Raw genomic sequence first — 20,000 nt, 5'->3', positions numbered from 1 at the left:
ATATATATATGTATATACATATGTATGTGTGTAAATATATATATATATATATATATATATATATATATATATATATATATATATATATATATATATATATACATATATATATATATATATATATATATATATATATATATATATATTGTCAGGAGTATTGAATTTATGTAAATACTGTATTTTTGTAGTGTACATTGTAAATGTTTTGTAGTTCATATTTTTCCCGTGTCCGTCTGTGTGTGTTGTCCTTGCGTGTTGTTTGGGTGTTTGTATTCCTCAGTCCTTGGATGGTTTACTTCGGCCATTGGAGCGCCACCAGGGAATGAGATTTCTTGGATTTGTCATAGTGTAAATAACTCTGGATTATATACAAAAGTGTTACATTATTTGTACATGTTAAATTGTAAGTATTACTATATTTCATTTAAGGTTCTGTTGACACTTGCCTTTTGTTGTGTTTAATATTTACGTTATTTTCCCGTTTTATCTACGGTGTATTGATAATCGATTTATTTGTTACTTACCTGCTTATTTTGCTCATTTGTAGTAATGCTGTACAATGCAAAATGTTCCTGGAATTTCGTTAATTTACATTCGTTATTGCTTTGGTGTCATTATTCTTGTTATCATCGTAATCCTTATCTTTATATGTATCTTTAATTAATTTTAAGTAAAGTAACTAAATTTCGTAGTGTTTTCCTTATTCTATATTATATATTTATTCGCATGTCATACTCAAATTTAATGCTATTTAAATTTGGATAAGAGCTCTGTTATGAAAGTAATCTAAGTTAAGGCATCATTAAATGTCTTGTTATCTATTGTCTATGGCCGTTTGGAGCTCCGCTTCGTACTTGCATCAGTGAAATGCTGGAAAGGGTATTAAGAGGCGAATGGTCGTAACATATATAATACGGAATAAGGCAAACACTACGAAATTTAGTTATTTTACTTAATTAAAGATGCATATAGAGATAAGGATTACGATGATAACAAGATACTGTAAACTCAATTGAAAATGAAATTAATTCAAGTAATGTTTTTGATTACTCTGATAATCTTTTTGATATGAAATGTTCTGACATTATAAAAGCTCAACAGGAAGATTTGTCTTTGCAGTCTATTTACAGTGAAGTTGTTGCAGAAGACCAGATCAATACGGAGCCAGTATGCTATTACCTGAGGAATGGACTACTGATGAGGAAGTTCAGATCTTTGCATACTCCGGCTTGTTCAACTTGGGAAATCAGGAATCAGATTGTCATTCCAGCGAGCCTAAGGCAAAAAGTATTACACGTGGCACATAATATATCTTCTTCACACTTAGGAATAAGGAAGACTTTGAGTGCAGTTCTTCAACTCTTTTACTGGCCTGGTATAAGGAAAAGTGTCACAGAGTACTGTAAGTCTTGTGCAGTATGTCAGCTGGTTGGTAAGCCGAATCAGATTATAAAACCTGCCCCTTTACAACCTATCCCTGTTTTACCTGAGCCCTTTGACAAAGTCATATTAGATTGTGTGGGTCCTTTACCCAAAAGTAAGAAGCAGAATCAATATATGATTACAATGATGTGCAGTTCCATTCGTTATCCTGATGCCTATCCACTGAGGAACAAAAGTTCTAAGACACTGATCCCAGTTTTAATAAAATTTTTCACTCAGTATGGTATCCCCAAGATTATCCAGACTGATAGAGGAAGTAACTTTACCTCTGATTTATTTAGACAGGTTATGGCAGCTATGAACATTAAACATATTTTGTCCTCGGTATACCATCCAGAGAGTCAAGGAGCCCTGGAACGGTTCCATCAGACGTTGAAGGATGCCCTTACGAAGTACTGTCAGGAACATCGGACAGACTGGGATGAAGGATTACCATTCGTGTTGTATGCCATCCGCAACAATCGACAAGAAAGTCTTGGATATTCTCCAGCCGAGTTGTTATATGGAAGGAAAGTGAGAGGTCCTTTGGAGATACTCTATGACATGTGGTCAGATCAGACGAAAGAGGTAACATTAGGAGATTATGCTAAGAACTTACAAGGTAAGCTAGAGAGCTCTCGTAAATTTGCACATGACAATTTAAGCATAGCTCAAGATAAGATGAAATTAAATTTTGATAATAAGGCTAAGACACGAAGTTTTAGGCCAGGTGAATCTGTTTTAATGCTAGTACCCATAAGGAAAACATTTGAAAATAGATATGAAGGTCCTTATACAGTGATGAGCAGAAACAAGGATAATTATGTCATCTCTACTCCGGGAAAGAGAAAAAGCGAGAAGATGGTGCATATAAACCTACTAAAAAAGTTTGAGACCCAATGTGACAATGTCAGCTTGATTTGCAAGTCAACTGTGGAAGATAATGTGAAGCTTAGTGAAATAGATTTTCCAGATCGAAATAAATGCATACCTCTAAATAATACATTTGCATTAAATAACATTGACTCTAAACTTAATCATCTCTCATCTCAACAGGCTAGTGACTTGAAAAAGTTATTGGACCTTTTTCCAGAGATCTGTGGAGATGTGCCTACCCAGACATCATTGGTAGATTATCAGCTAGAGCTTAAACCAGGTACAGAACCTCAGAAGAGTGCCCCATATAGAGTTTCCCCTCAAAAGAGAGCCATACTAAAGAAGGAAACTGACTTTTTGCTGCAACATGGTTTTGCGGAGTCAAGTATTAGTCCTTGGGCATCGCCATGTGTTTTAGTTGAAAAACCAGATGGCTCCTATAGACTCTGCACTGACTTTAGAAGACTAAATGAGGTAACTGTTTCGGATTCTTATCCATTACCAAGGGTGGATGACCTCATAGATCAGGTAAGCAATGCTGTATATGTTACAAAGATTGATTTATTACGGGGTTATTATCAAGTCCCATTAGCGGATAACACTAAAACCCTGACAGCATTTACTACTCCAGATGGACTATATCAATATACAGTCCTTCCATTTGGACTTAAGAATGCTCCTGCAGTTTTTCAAAGATTAATGGATCAAGTAATCAGCAATATGCCTGGTATTCGAGTGCATCTTGACGACATTGTTGTATTTTCAGATACTTGGCTGGACCATCTTTCTATGCTGAAGGATTTACTTGGCAGGTTGAGACAGGCTTGTTTGACAATTAACTTAACCAAGAGTGATTTCGGCCATGCAAAGCTGCAATACCTTGGATATGTGATTGGCAGTGGTGAGGTATCCCCAGTAGCAGCCAAAGTAGACGCCATCACCAAGCTAAGCTGCCCAAGATCCAGACGTGAAGTAAGAAAATTCCTTGGGATGGTAGGCTACTATAGGAGGTTTTGTAAAAACTTCTCTGAAGTAGTAGCCCCATTAACTGACTTAACCAGCAGCAAGAGGAAGTTCTTTTGGACACCAGTTTGTGAGGAAGCCTTTCGACGAGCCAAAGATTTCCTAACCAGTAGCCCTGTCCTGAAGGCTCCTGATTTTGGCTCTCCCTTTGCTGTCGAGGTCGACGCTAGTGACCGTGGAATAGGCGCTGTACTCTTGCAGAAAGGGCCAGGTGACATGCAGCATCCTGTTGCTTACATGTCAAAGAAACTAAAGAATCATCAGCGAAATTACTCCACAATCGAAAAGGAAGCACTTGCTCTTTTGACTGCATTGGAGCACTTCGAAGTTTATCTTTCTGGCAGTCCTGCTCCCATATTAGTCTTCACAGATCATGAGCCACTAAAGTTTGTAGACCGGATGAGAACCAAAAATAAAAGGCTCATGAAGTGGTGGTTATCCTTGCAGCAGTTTGATTTAAAGATCGAGCACATCCGTGGACAGGATAACCTTCGAGCAGACATTTTATCACGCTGTAGTAACTAACTCGACAGATTGGTCGAAAATCTGTAACATAGTTTTCGACTTAAGGAGGGGGATGTTAGGAGTATTGAATTTATGTAAATACTGTATTTTTGTAGTGTACATTGTAAATGTTTTGTATATACATATGTATGTGTGTAAATATATATATGTATATATATATATATATATATATATATATATATATATATATATACACATATACATATTTATATATATATATATATATATATATATATATATATATATATATATATATATATATATATTTATATATATATGTGTGTGTATCCAAGTATATGTATATACATATATATTAATATATATATATATATATATATATATATATATATATATATATATATATATATATATATATGTATATGTATATGTATATGTATATGTATATGTATATGTATATATATGTGTATATATATATATGTGTATATATATATGTATATATATATATATATATATATATATATATGTGTATATATATATATATATATATATATATATATATATATATATATATATATATATATATATATATATACTCATCTAATATACTTATATACCTCAAGGATTAAGCACTCTGCCACATAATGATTCCTTTTACAAAAATTATAGCAACAGTAAACAATGAACACCCAAAACAATATCAGCAAAGCTTTTGCTTACCCACATACTGAGGCACAAGCAAACTAGAATAACTAAATAAGCTCTACCTTTTGAAGACATCAGAGCCAATTATATCTCCCGCATTAACATTGATAAATGTATAGCTTTTTTAATTTGTAGGGAGACAACGCAATTGGTTATGGCGTCATCAGTTAGAGGGGATTATTTTAACTGGAATATCAGCGATGATTTTACTAATATTACTAATTCTGTCGTCATCTACATGATTAGGTGGTGCTAAAGGAATCAGCGTCTCCATTAGCCTCGTCCACGAATATTGATGCTTTTAATATTCTAATAGTTGTGATATTTTTTTCAGTTGATAAAGCCTATAAGGATGTCTGAATCGCTAGATTCCAGAAAGGGTAATACTCTATAGCCATTCAGGAATCATTTATGAGTTAATTCCTAGTCATTTTAACTGGCTGATGGGATTATGAACACTTTTCACCCCTGCGTCTACCAATAAAATTTGAAATAAATATCTATCTTCTTTTGAAAGACAGAACTTGTTTCTATCCGAGCTAAACTACTATGATTGTCTGAATGCAGGAAAATATGTACATTTTCACTAAGAATATATTTGTATAAACTAATTATATGATTTTTTTCCCGTGGGGTGCCAATATTTGATATGAAGGGATGAATTAGTCTGAAAATATATTCTTGAATTTTGTCCATGCTGAGTTTTTATAAATTACTAGATTATGTTTATTATAACTACATCGGATTTTGTAGCTTCACTTATGCTTTCTTCGAATATGGACTCGGTTATACATTTTATGGTAAATTGCACAACTTGAAATATATTCTTATGAAGCTTATATTTTCTGTGCCATACAGTTCTGACAAACAGACAAATTTTGAAAAACACTGTTTATATTATCATACTTATGACAAATTATTCCATCATGAAGAGACTGTTTCATATATCTATAAACTTTCACATATGATACAGTTATTATAGTTTATTACATATGACGCAGATATAAAATGACAATTTATTTTTCAAGCATAAAAACTCACAGTATTAAGATCAAGGAATTCACATGAAACACTTATATATGGAATCATTGCAAAGGAGGATGATATTTAATGATGAGATATGATGGTATGTGACAAGCTCATAATGTTCATAATCATAGACGAAAATTAAATACACATTGTCTCGATCAAATTAGAAATAAAAAAAATATATTAAGATGAAGATAGAATGGTTGTCAAAAGAATATCTCAGAATATTATGCAAAAATAATTTAAAAATTATGAAATAATGTTCATATACAGAATGCTGATATCAAGAAAAGATCGTATCAAGGTGATATTGTACAGTATAAGATGTTACATAGCATGGAATGTAACCTTTTATACAAAGAGCAATACAAGTTCCCATAATACTGATATATGAAAAATAATTTGTAACAATATATTTATTTACAAAAAATAAAATTTATCTGGATAGATGAGTACACGAAAGAGATCATACTATTGACAATGGACTATGATAAGGTTTGGATGTCTGAACGGCTGTATATGTGAGCATGTGACGATAAAGCATTTTTTGGGGTCCATTCTAGGAGCCAATTACATTAAGAGGTATTTCGACGGTCCTCTGAGTGCATCTAGAAGCCTGGGTGCACTCTGTGCATCAAAGTCCCGCTACAGCTTCCCTCTGCTGATAAAGCAGCAGAAAATGTGGCGATTGTAGTACTTCCGGAATGTACCGCTGACACAGTACAGAGCGATTGGGTTGATGCAGGAGTTGATGAAGGATAGACAGAAGCCAACTATCCTGAAGGAATACCAGTAGACGTTGTAGTCGTCTTGGGAGCTATGGCAGAAATACCACCATAGGATGTAGATGTTGATTGGCAATAAACAAATGGTGAAGATGATCACAGAAGCCAAGACCATCTTGACAACCTTCTTCCTTGCTTGCATCTGCCCGTGTTGACATGCCGAACCTGCCCCTTCCCCAGGTAGATTTTTGTGGACACAAGAAGGTAGCGGTCCTTCATTACATAGAAGAACCATATCAGAGACAGAGAAAGCAATTAATAAGTGGGGACCATAAGGAGGGTGTGGATTTTAGATAGAGGTGGCCTATATGCTTGGGAAAAGGTGTATAAATGTTGAATTCGTCGAAATATGGGGTAAACAAACCCTGTACTTGAGAGAAAATGGCTGCCGGTGCAGCTTAAATGCCCGACAGCACCCATATGCTCACTTCCATGCCAATGGTGACTCTCCTGGCATGTTCTGACTTGTGGGTTGATACCAGCCTGACAATGACTTAGTAACGATCAGCACACAGGGCAGTCAAGGTGATTACAGTGATGCCTAACATGAGGTCTTTGGCAAATTCCAATGCCCGGCAAACTGATTCGCCGAATGGGTGATGTGCACAGTGTATACCATCGATGTGAAGGAAACAGTTAGTACCACCATTAGTAGGTGCCCAGCTGCTAAGGATGCCAGGTAGAGTTTTTGAGCACTCCTGATAAGAAAAGAAAAGAAGATTGAGTATGGTCGTTAGATGCCAGTTTATCATTGATTAATTAAAAGATTTATATTCAGTATAAACTTATCATTAATACACTTATAGTTATTATGATCTTAATCTATTTATTTAACAGTGCACTTCCCTTGATTTTAGGGGTAAATGACATAAAGAAGGACAAAAGGGAGTTTTATCTCTTTACTTCTCCCAGTCTGATTTGTGACTTAGCAGAGACATTTTAAGTATCATCACTAAACAATTATTATTATTATTATTATTATTATTATTATTATTATTATTATTATTATTATTATTATTATTATTATTATTATTATTATTATTATTATTATTACTTGCTTAGCTATAACCCTAGTTGGATAAGCAGGATGCTATAAGCCCAGGGGCCCCTGCAGGGAAAATAGCCCGGTGAGGGAAGGGAAAAAGGACAATAAAATATTCTAAGAAGAGTAACAACATTGAAATAAATATATCCTACATAAACTATAAAATCTTCAACAAAACAAGAGGAAGAGTAAAAAGATAAAATAGTGAGCTCATGTGTACCCCAAAGCAAGACAACTTTAACCCAAGGCAGTGAAAGACCATGGTACAGAGGCTATGGCACTACCCAAGACTAGAGAACAATGGTTTGATTTTGGAGTGTCCTTCTCCTAGAAGGGCTGCTTACCATAGGTAAAGAGTTTCTTCTACCCTTACCAAGAGGAAAGTGGCAATTGAACAATTACAGTGCAGTAGTTGACCCCTTGGGTGAAGAATTGTTTGGTAATCTGTGCTGTCAGGTGTATGAGGACAGAGGAGAATATGTAAAAAATAGGCCAGACTATTCAGTGTGTGTGTAGGCAAAGGGAAACTGAACCGTAACCAGAGAGAAGGATCCAATGTAGTACTGCTTGGCCAGTCAAAGGACCCCATAACTCTCTAGCGGTTGTATCTCAATGGGTGGCTCGTGTCCTGGCCAACCTAGTACCAAAGCAATCAACTATACTTTTTGCATATAATAATAATACCAGTATTGAAAATATCAATGTTTTTACTTCTTGGTTACTTATCTTCAATATTCGTATTTCCTAAGAAAAATCCTATGTCTGTTCCCCCATTTACTCTTGGAGAGGGAGAGTAGCCTAAAGAGAATTTCAAATCGTAATGTTCATGACGCATCAAACTTTTGAAAAATGTGAAACACGTTTTCCATTTCCAGGGGAAGTCAAGCTTCATGTATGGGAAACTTGTTCCTGTTTGAACAAACTTTCTTTTATTTATTTCCTGAGTTTTTCAACGTTTATTCTTTACTGACTGCTCAAATCGTGGGGAAATGCTGTTGACTCTTGTGGTAATATCTTTGCGTTTTCTAAGTCTATTTATTTGGAGTATTTACCTATGATTTAAATTGCTTTTTTTTATATGTATGATCTAGCGAGTCTATATAACTTTTTGCATAAAATCTAGTTTGTTAACAAACAAGATATGTAAAAAAATATTAGTTTCCTTTTTATTGTCTTAAAATTAATAGAAGTTTTTATGTTCATTATTCAATGCTTCTATCAAAGGCTTTATTCACATTAAGGATAGAGAATATGTACATAATATCAACTTTAGAATAAGGTCCCCACTAAATTGAATTTCTAGTAAGAAATAGAGGTAAATGGTACAAAATTGTCCAGTTACCAACAGCAAAGAAAACTGAATAGAACTAGGAACATTTAAAGATCAAAGTCAAAGACATTTGTCATCAAAATTGTTTTACGTTGAGAGAGAGAGAGAGAGAGAGAGAGAGAGAGAGAGAGAGAGAGAACCCTAGTATTGGGGTGCATCTGGCCTTGTCCTGCCACCAACTTTCATACCTTTCTGTTTTCTAGTGATGTGTCTCACTGTCCTTATCCATTCACCAATTGTTATACATTTCTGTCACTTCTTCAAATACTCACTTGTGAAGAATATGTCATGAAATTGAGTAATTTAAAATAGGATATGTGAGTTTGCATTGTCTCTCTCTTTGATCTATTAAAACAGGCAGTCACAGCTAAAGGGTGATGTAAAATTATCTTTTACAAATATTTTGAACAATAATTGAAAACGATAAAACCTAAAGAAGATCTTGAAGAATCAATCATAAATACGGTAGCTAAGACAATTTGAAAGCAAGGTTAAAAATCGTCTCTGACATCTGAAATCAGACTGAGGTGAAAAAAAAGAAATTCTCTAAAGGGATATATTTTTTTTCTTAATCAATAATTCTTACTATTGTTATTTACAAGCGTTTATTGTTTATCGGAAGAAATATCTTTTTACCATACTTTGTATGTGTGCTAATTTCTTTTTACGAACCAAACATAAAATAATGAGGGAAAATTTTATTTATATTCCCGGCTATAATTTCAGCTTCTTTAAGCCTGTATTCACAAAATATTCTGGACTTTAGATTTTTTTTTCTCAGTGGATCTGTATTTTCAATTAGGGAATTTTTAAGTTCACCAAAGACACTTTTAGCCAGCTTTTTCTCTTATAAATATTTTTCGTGTGATTTTCAATATAACCCCAGCTTCTCTCTCTCTCTCTCTCTCTCTCTCTCTCTCTCTCTCTCTCTTACTATGAATAAAAAGCTCTAAGTTTTATGGCAACGTGTCATCTTCAAAGGTTTTAATTAATGATAGTTCCCAAGCGACAGAGGCAAAGGACAGGACAATAACACAGCCGCATATGATTAACGCACATGTCATATCTAAGCCAGAGCTAGGACCAGGGAACTCAAGGAAGTGCCAACTTTTATCTCATCTGGTATATCTATGACATAAAGTCCCCATATAAAGGCTGTTTGCAATTCTTCATACTGCAAGCCGGGCTTCAAATCTCGACACATAAGTCTCGAGTTATAGTTAAGAAAGAGGAAGGTGGTAAGAAGGATTGAATGCGTGTTTGTGTATGCATATCTATAAGAGTATTCACCATTAATATATGACGACCTTCGTACACACACACACACACACACACACACACACACATATATATATATATATATATATATATATATATATATATAAGTATGGATACAGGAACAATTACTCAGGGATAAACATATTGGAGTACGGAGACACGTTCTGTCTTTCATCCATTTATTAGCGCCGACGTTTCGTATCAGCTTGATACATTTTCCAGGCTGAAACAATTACAAATCAATTGCGTATAAGTAAAAAGATACACACAACGTTTACCAACACCAAGATTAAAAACCTTTTTAATAAATTAAGAATAAAAACAGAGTAAAAACAGAAACACAGAATAACAGTGAAAGGGTTAGGGGGTGAATACAGAGAAACAAATTAATTGAAAAATAATAATAATAATAATAATAATAATAATAATAATAATAATAATAATAATAATAGAACGAACAAGGCACCTACCCACAGCGGTAGCATAAGGAGAACTGACATGAAAAATTGTTATGGAAGGGAGTGTAAACAAAACAACAGGTAATTAGGTAATAAACAATTGGGTGGAAGAGGACTGGTGGTTAAGAGAAGGTACAGTTAGCTCAATCATTATTGATGCAAGGGTGGTTAGTTCGTCTATATGTCGGGTTCTTCCTACAATATTAAAATGACTGGTATCTATGTGTGTTTTGCAACTTTTACTGTGATTTCTTATGCTAGATTGTTCTGGATTTGATAGTCGACAACCCGTTATATACATAATTCCTTGATGAGAGGGAATTTGGACTTTAAGCAGCCTCCTGGTGCAACCGATGTAAGTGCCAAGATCACATCTGGGACAATTATACTTATAAACGACACCGGAGGCAAACAGGGGGCGGATCTTATCCTTTACTTGGAAGAGTGAGCCGATAGTTCGGGGGTTTATGGGATTTAGTTTCAAATTAAGGGCAGGCAATTGTTCATTGAATAGGTTGATGCATTTTTTCCTTTATTTATTATTATGGAGAAAGGGAAATCTAGCAAACATACGGAGCTTGGGGACACTATGGACTATTGTAGGTGGATTGAATTTCAGATTAAGTAGCCTATCAAGGGATCTATGAAAAATTGCTGGAGGGAAATAATTATCCTTAAAGTAATCAGCAAGGAAAGTCACTTCAGTATGAAAGGCAGACCAGCTTGATGTCAGATTAATGGCTCTATGGAGGAGAGTTGACACGGAATTCAGTTTAAAGTTTAAAAAAACATGAGCTATAAAAATTGGTCCCCAGGCCAGTGAAAGTGCTCTTTCTATAAATACCAGTATGAAAGCCAGATTCGTCCTTGGATATCCTCACATCAAGGAACGGAAGTGAATTCTGTGTCTCTGCGTCAACCGTAAATCTAATGTTATGGTGTTGGTTGTTTAGATACTCAGAAAGGTATCAGCATGATAATTACATCAGAACAAGGCGAATGTGTCATCTATGTAGCGTCTATAAAAGAGTGGGCGGAAATTAGGTGGGCATACATCAAAAGCTTGCTCCTCCAGGGAGCACATAAATATGTTGGCAAAAGTAGGACCCAGAGGGCTTCCCATGGCCATCCCCTCAGTCTGCTTAAAAACCATATCATTAAAAACAAAGGGTGTATCCAGCACGGATAATTCTACAAGCATAAACTTCTTGAGGTAAATATGTCTCCCCTATTGGAAGAGAGCTGTGGGTAAACACAAATCCGTTGGGGGGAACGGAAGCCTCTCTCTTTAATATGGATGGTTTGTCACCCAATACCTATATCTTGGAACATATGACTTTTGCCCTTGCAACAAACCTCTCTCTCTCTCTCCTCTCTCTCTCTCTCTCTCTCTCTCTCTCTCTCTCTCTCAATCGCTTAATTTATTGCTGTGGATTCTGTGTTGGCAACTCTATCCATAAATGGACATTGAGAGCCTGGAATATGCCATATCTCTCATATTATATATGTTTATGTATTTTGTGTTATATATATATATATATATATATACACACACACACAAACATATATATATATATATATATATGTATATAAATATATATATATATATATATATACATATATATGTATATATATATATATATATGTATATATATATATATATATATACTTATATATATATATATATATATACATATATATATATACTTATATATATATATATATATCTATATCTATATCTATATCTATATATATATATATATATATCTATATCTATATCTATATATATATATATATATATATATGTGTGTATATATATATATATATATATAAATGATAAATCTCGCATATTTTGACATGTTTCTCATATATTTTATGCATTAATGTCTGGATTCTCTTAACGACCTTGTGATCAGATCCCCAGTCAAAATGACACAAAGTCAGGAGCTTCTAACCGGCCGAGAGTCAGAGCTGGTCCAGGAAGCTTGAATAAACACTGACATTACCACAGGGCCACGAAGAAAGATGAAAGTCTTTCTTCGTGTCCAAGAGGTAGTGTCATTTTTTATACAAGCTCCCCGGACCAGGGTTCGACTCCCGGCAGGTTTGAAGCCCTTGTCATTTTGTGATTTCACCTGGTTCTCTGATACTGGGGCCGTTTTCTGAATCCAAACATTATTGTATAAGAAAATGAATGTTTTTTTTTAATATAAAAAAACACGTTTAAATATGCATAATTTATCATTAATAGAATGCCAAGTCACAAACATACACATTAGCTACGAGGGTGAAGAAAGGTTTATGTCAATTTTAAGTATAAAAAAACCTGAATTTGACATGTATAAGTACAGAAGATTTGTCATTGACTTTTATGATTCTTCCTGGCCAAGTGGTGGTGTCACCATTTATACAAGATCCTGAACCAGGGTTCGACTACTGGCCGGTCAGAAGCTCTTATGTTTGGGGGATTTCGCCTCGGGCTCTGATCCCGAGGTCGTTAAGAGAATCCAGACATTAATGTATAAAAATATATATAGGTTATTTTAATACACACACATACACACATATACACACACACACACACACACACACACACACACACACACATATATATATATATATATATATACATATATATATATGTCATGTAAAGGAGAAAATTTTACACTGAATAAGGTAATATGTGTATTTGATTAAGTATTTTATAAGTTTTATTCGTTAGTTCAACGATAGAGAGACATTGAAATAGAAAAGAGAGAGAGAGAGAGAGAGAGAGAGAGAGAGAGAGAGAGAGAGAGAGAGAGGAGAAAATTAAAATCGGAGTGAAGTGATACTCGAAAACCAATGTTGATGAAAAGTGCTTAGTCGTATGATAATTTAGCCAAAACAATCGGCCAAACGATGAAACATATCGAGTGACTGAAATGCCCGCCGGTTCACTTGCCGAAAAACTGGAAGTGACATATGACGTTACCATTACGTCAGAAGAAGGGATCAATAGAACACAAAATAGTCACATGACGTGACGCAATTACGCCCTTGTTCTGGGATACTTAAGCAACTAACGCATAGAAGAGGGCAGCTCTTTCCTACAGTAACCCGCCATAGTTGGTTGTCCCTTCTCCCTCTACCCCCATCATGGGGCGAGGGGCGCCCCCCCCCCTCTGGTGCAGAATTGGCCTGCACTAACTAAACGTCAAGTTAACAAGAAGATATTTTCCAAAGGCAGACAATGAAGGGACCGAGTTCCCTAACTGCCAACAAATTACCTTTCAACCGGGAGGTATAAGATTATCTTCGATTAAGGAGAAATTACCAAGAAGAGTGCCACTGAGTGGACACATTTACGAAGAAGCGATCCCCTAATCGCCGATAGCGAACTCATGGATTTTGCATCCCGAATGCTTAAGTGGTAGCAGAAGTCTACGGTTGCAGCCTCCTATCTCCAGGAGCTTTTATTGTTCCAGTCTGTATTTAAAACCCAATTATTCCAGGTAGAAGAATACTGTAAAACTAATGTACATCAATTTCAAGAAGTAAAGTTAAGGAACTTTACGGCATTTTATCATCACCCACTTTCCCGAGGGTCTAAATATAGATAATTATTTGCACTGATATGATTTACTAAGATACTTTTTTTTAATTAAAATAATATTAAAGTGGTGCTTAATAAAAGAAGTATAAAATGCCCCAACACGCATCACAAATGGTGGCAGCTTAAATGGATAAAATGCCGTGTGATATTTATCAGTGCACAAATTAATGAATAACTTCTTCCAGATACCAGTTGTACACCTTTGAAAAATAAACATCAAGATACCAAGATAAATAGCGAGGACGTGAGTTTAAACGCAAGAAATCATTACCGAAGCGAAGAAGAGGAAAACAAAAGGACAAGAAAGAAGAAATATGAGTAAAAGAATCTCTCTTAAATACGTGTCTCAGTTTAAAAGAAAATAACTTTAGTCTCGTTCAAGAATAGTATTTTTTTTTTTTTTTTCGCTAGGGTTTCTTGAATTATTTTGTGTTTTTTTCTTATGTAAAATAAAATGTATTATGATTTTTTAAAAGTGATGGTAATGATGTTATCAGCCCAAAGAATATAGAAGTGAAATATGATTCAAAATTATACAAGTAGGTGAAAAATACAAACGAGCAACTTCCCATAAAAAGTGAGTTTAAAAAATTAACACAAGTTACTAACCCCGCTAATACAAGTTCAGTAGGGAAATTAGCACAAAAAAAAAATTCTGTGTGTGGAAATATAGGTAGGATTAACCAAGATAAAAGAAGGTTAGTGAAATATACAATGTATAAGTGGTTAGCTGATATTGAAAGTAGAATAGTTAGTCTGAGAAAAAACAATGAGACAGCAAAATTAAACAGGATATGTTAACCGTGAATACAAATGTAAGTGATGCTCACATAACCTTGAATGGTAAGTAATTTAGAAATGAGGCAAATTTGATTGAGTTTCAAAAATAATGTAGGCAATTTTGACAATCAGCTAAAGAGACAGACAGGTTAACAAATCTACATAAGTTCCTATAGGTAAACTATAAGGGTGGCTCGGTAAATGAATTTGGCACACAAATGGAGGATCACGTAGCAACAGTAAAAAGGACATGATTTCTTTCCTAAAGGTAAGTTTATTGCTAATGATAATTCCCTATATGTAGAAAAAATATGAGGCATTAAAATATGCGATAAGTAGCATCCTAGATATGCGTTTCACGAAGAGAAAGGGAAACTAGCAAAAATGATGGGAAATCAGGAAGTAAAATCCTAAGGGACTGATAGCCACAAAATTCTACCAGAGAAAAATTTGAGTAATTTAAGTAATTGCAGGGAAGTTAGAACAGTAGACTGGAACGATTCGCAAAAATTACCCTAGAGTTAAACAGAATAATGGGAGAAATTTAGGTCGAAGACAGTTAAAACAAATAGAGAGGACACATTTAATTCTAGGGAAAAATTACATAAACGGTGATAGAAATCAGGTAAAATAATGAAGAAAGGGGAAAACCCATACAGGGCAAAAGGGCAGTCACAGAAATAAAGAACCCCATCATGAAATAAACAAAGTTACTTCTCTGAACGCCCTCCGGCACAAAGGAAGTGAAATACAAATATTGTATAGGAAAGATAGGCCTATGTAGCGGAGGTATATTCACATTGCAAGTGACTATTTTATCTTACAGAGACGAGACTGTGGCAAATATAGTTGATATACTAGGATGCAATACAGTGATAGATTATTGTGAAATACCTGCTTCCAAATCTTAAGGGTAAAAATAAATGATTTGCAGAAATGATATGCAAACAAGTAAAAATAAAGGGGTATGAACCGTCAGGTTAGATACAGAATTAAATGCCAAAATTTATCAAATGATGAATAAAGAGGTAATTTTTTGAGCAACGTTTCCCAATAGAGCCTTTAGATATCGTTCAAAAACGATACAATGATGAAGTATGAATTTTATTTGTGAGAAGTGCAGGCTTAAAACAAAAAAAATAAGATAGTCAGGGTATGATTCTACTTGTCAAAGACAAGACGTTTAATAAACTGGCCACTTTGTATGAGACGAATTTGACAGAAGAAACAGACTCCGGACTAAGAAAGGGAAATGGGAATTAATTAAAAAGAAAAGGAGAAATAAGAAAGTTAACAAATAGGAAGAGTAGCCAAGAATAAAATATACTCCTTGTATATGTATATATATATATATATATATATATATATATATATATATATATATATATATATATATATATATATATATATATATTAGTCGAAACATAAATACAATAGAATGTCGACAGAAATACAGTGAGTAAAATAGAATAGCCTAAATAAAAAGGTAATTCCAAGAAATAAATGTCCTAGGCAAATGAAGCTATAGGCATATGAATTAAAAGAAATATGTTGCTGTTAGGCACCAATATTTAAGATGAAGATATAGGCATATGAATAATAAATGAGCTATGATGGTATCAAGTAAATATGAAGTCTGATCAGTGCTGAAAATATAAAAAGCTAGAGAAGTAATAATGATGCCTAAATAAAAATATCCCTCAGATTTAAAGAGGGTAGGTTAACTACAAATAGGATGCCAGAGTCTGTCAAAGGAGACAATAATGCAGTTCAGATGAAGGAAAATAAATGCATACTAATTGATTAATACTACAGCGGATAAAATAACTCATCTGAATGGCGGGTAATGACTTCTAAAATAGCGGAGTAGGGATTACAGTTAGGTAATCAGAAAGGGGCATAATCTATCATACGGAGCGTAGATTTAGGGATAGATAAGAAATAGGCAGAGATTAGCCATTTCAGGCGATAGGTTAGACAGAATAGAAGAGTTGCAACTAAAACAAAATAGAAACATCGGCGCCAGAACCTGCCAGAACTTATTGAAACTTTTTTATATACCGGTACAAAGCATGCAATATTACCTATCAAGCAAGGAACACGGTGAGTGTTAAAATGAATAAATAAGTCTCCATAAAAATCTCGCGAGATATATTACCCAATGAGGATAGAAGTATTAGACTAGTTAGATCATCATAAGTAGAATATAAATGACAAGTCTATCCCGATAATAAATAATGTTTGGCTCGATTATTCAGGAGTAAAATACACAGAGAAACTTGTAAGTACCATGGTCAAAGAATACAAGCCATTCATTGCTATTAGCATTTTGAAGAATGTTAGAAATTAGAGTGAAGTCGACAGGCTCACTCAGCTCCTCTAACAATTGACAGGAGGATGGTCTAAAATTTGAAGACAGAATGAATAAGCCTAAAAAAATTATGTTACTAAGTTTAGTAAAAATATAGCCATAAAAATAATAGCACTAGTTTAGAATAGGGAGACTAGCAGGATAAAGAACCAGATTAAAAAATGACCCATCCTTAGGTTTTAATAGGGTAAGTAAAAAAAAATGTAGATGGATTTAAGATATGTACAGAAATAAGGGTTAAAGTGGAAATCCTGCTCCACTAAGATTTGACAGATGTAGAAGATTGTTTTATAATGATAGGATCTTAGGGAATAATAAGCAGCATTTGCTAATTAAGCCAAGCCTCAAAATAAAGTTAACCTAAAAATATGTAGTGTGCAAATGAAATAGAAACCTATAAATAATGAAGAGAAATTAATTTTTTATGCTATATTACCTCAACCCGATCTTTTACCCAGGAGTTTTAAAAATAATGTTTGAAGCCTCTTAAATATGAAAAGAAATGTCCCATTAAAAAAGTGAAACCCAAAGAAGGGTAAGGAATCATGTGAGTAGTCTTAAATTTAATGAAAAATAACCGAGAAGGATAGATTATCCCACTAATGGTCAAGAGAAGTTTAAAAATGTATTCAGGGCATAGAGTATATGCACTTATTAATCGTAAGAATGATTGTGATTTTACTGTCCAAGAAGGACTATTGATGATGAACGAATAAAAGGATTCTTAGGAACCATAAAGTACTGGATGTTTATCCAGGATAAATCACTTAATTGGTAAGTTTATGATGATAAAAGAGGGATTATTTAAAAAGATGTTGAAAAGAAATGTAACTACCAATATTTTGTTTCAGTTGTCAGATAAGAAACCTAGAAATAGGAATAATCAAAATAGAACAAGAGAAACAAAATCTTAATAGAAATTTTGTAGGTGAATTACTCCCAAAATAGGAATCATATAACAGGATTGCATACTACTTAAAAGAATACATACAAAGAATAGGGAGAAATACTTGTTCATAAATATAAATTCCTGACATACTAACCAAGTACTAACAAAAACTCTTGCTCAAGTTAGTAGGTCATCCAGTAATCAAAGACTTCATTTCATGATGAATTAATTTTTGACCTAATATAGATATTTGAGATTGTAAAATTAAAGCCTACATATAAGAAGTATAAAGGTCATATACAGGTAAGAATCCTTTATATATTACGATTGCATTTTCTCACTCCCATAGTGGTGGTGCCAATGGACTACCAGGGTCTCTGTTCCTAGAACTTGACAAATGATAAAAAATACTGGTCTACATAAAGCTTGATTTGACAAAGAAAGGGTTGATGAGTCTATAATAGATTAATTTGAGACCAGGATAAATAACTAGACAATCGTATCTATAGATATTCTCTCGGACAATGCACCCGAATTTACTAGTGATTAGTGAAAACTGTGTAATATTTTTCTTGAAGTAAGAAGGGTAAAATAAGCCATAATAAGTTAAGTTCAAATAGAAAAATAAAAGGGGCAAATAAAATAATAGAAAGGGGTTGAAGATGTCCTGCGAACTATATTTAGACCAACATAGAAGACTAATAACAATTACTTGAAGAGAATAAATTCACTTTGAAATAACTCGGTATATGGGAAAACTCAGATAATAGGTAGATTTAAGAAAGACTACTAAACTCCTTTGGAAATGAAATAAAAATATCTGGGCACTCACACAAATATTGAGGGTAACCAATGAATGAAATATTAATATTATGATAAGTGTGTTATCCTAGAATTTTAATATGTATTCCGTAATCAACAAAGAAGGTCTAAATAATAAATGTCTCCAAACAATTAATTAAGGGACCATATAGAGTATTGAATTGTAAACTAAGATGAAACTTTTTGATAAAGTTAAGGGTGATGAAGACAGGTGAAATATAAACCTATAAGAGATTGAATATTTACAAATGTATTGATTTTGTTTGCAAGTTTGATTAAATAATGATGCTATTAGAGCAAAAGAATTAATACTGCATTTTATAGGCTATGCATTGATTAATATATTTTATGTAACACCTATAACAATGACAAACAAGCACGTATACAATGAATTTTATCATGTTTCGATGTTGATCAAGTTTACTTGAATAATTATGAAGAAAGGGTAAAAATCAAAACAAACTATACTATAAAAGATGAGCAATGCGTTAAGAATAAACTGAATATAGCTAACAAAATGAAGAAAGAACAGATTTAGGTAATTAAAAGATAAATTTCGCACCAATAATGAACTTACAGAAGTTGAATGTCTCAAAGGGGTATTTTTGTCCCATTATAATTATGCACGAAATAGTGTACTGTTAAGTACATATGTAGCGTCATAATCATTGCAGCCTTACTACCTGTGTAGTAGATGAATCCTTGAAAGAAAGAATATATCAAATGTTTTGAGATATTCTGCAAAAGATTTTTTTTTAAAAGAAAAGTTTTAACATTGAAATGTTGAGTTTCACGTCACTTGAATTTTATGAATATCCTTCTGAATGCAATATATTTGAGAATTGAAGTTCTTGATATAAACATGATATGCAGACAAGGTGCAAATAAGATTCAAATTCATAAACATTTTTTTTGTTATATATTGAATATGTTTCTTTATTATGAAATGATTATGATGTTTGATGATTTAAGATATTAATATATTTGAGTTTTGGTTTTACTCATTATTTTATGACAAGAAGCTGAATACTTTTTTTATGCAATTTTATGAAGAAGGTGATAAATATTTCTTTTGATGCCATTAAATAACAATGATTTATCATGATAAC

The 20,000-nt window shown here is 33.5% G+C and overlaps 1 pseudogene; it reads right to left on the bottom strand.

The window, feature by feature from the left end:
- Positions 1 to 6,004: 6,004 nt before the first annotated feature.
- Positions 6,005 to 20,000, bottom strand: part of LOC137626750 (neuropeptide CCHamide-1 receptor-like) — an 80,425-nt pseudogene continuing 66,429 nt past the window's right edge.

The sequence above is a fragment of the Palaemon carinicauda genome, chromosome 34 (genome assembly GCF_036898095.1).
Source record: "Palaemon carinicauda isolate YSFRI2023 chromosome 34, ASM3689809v2, whole genome shotgun sequence".
Lineage (NCBI taxonomy): Eukaryota > Metazoa > Arthropoda > Malacostraca > Decapoda > Palaemonidae > Palaemon > Palaemon carinicauda.
The sequence above is the reverse complement of the archived record's forward strand: the minus strand, read 5'-3'. Positions and strand labels throughout refer to the sequence as shown.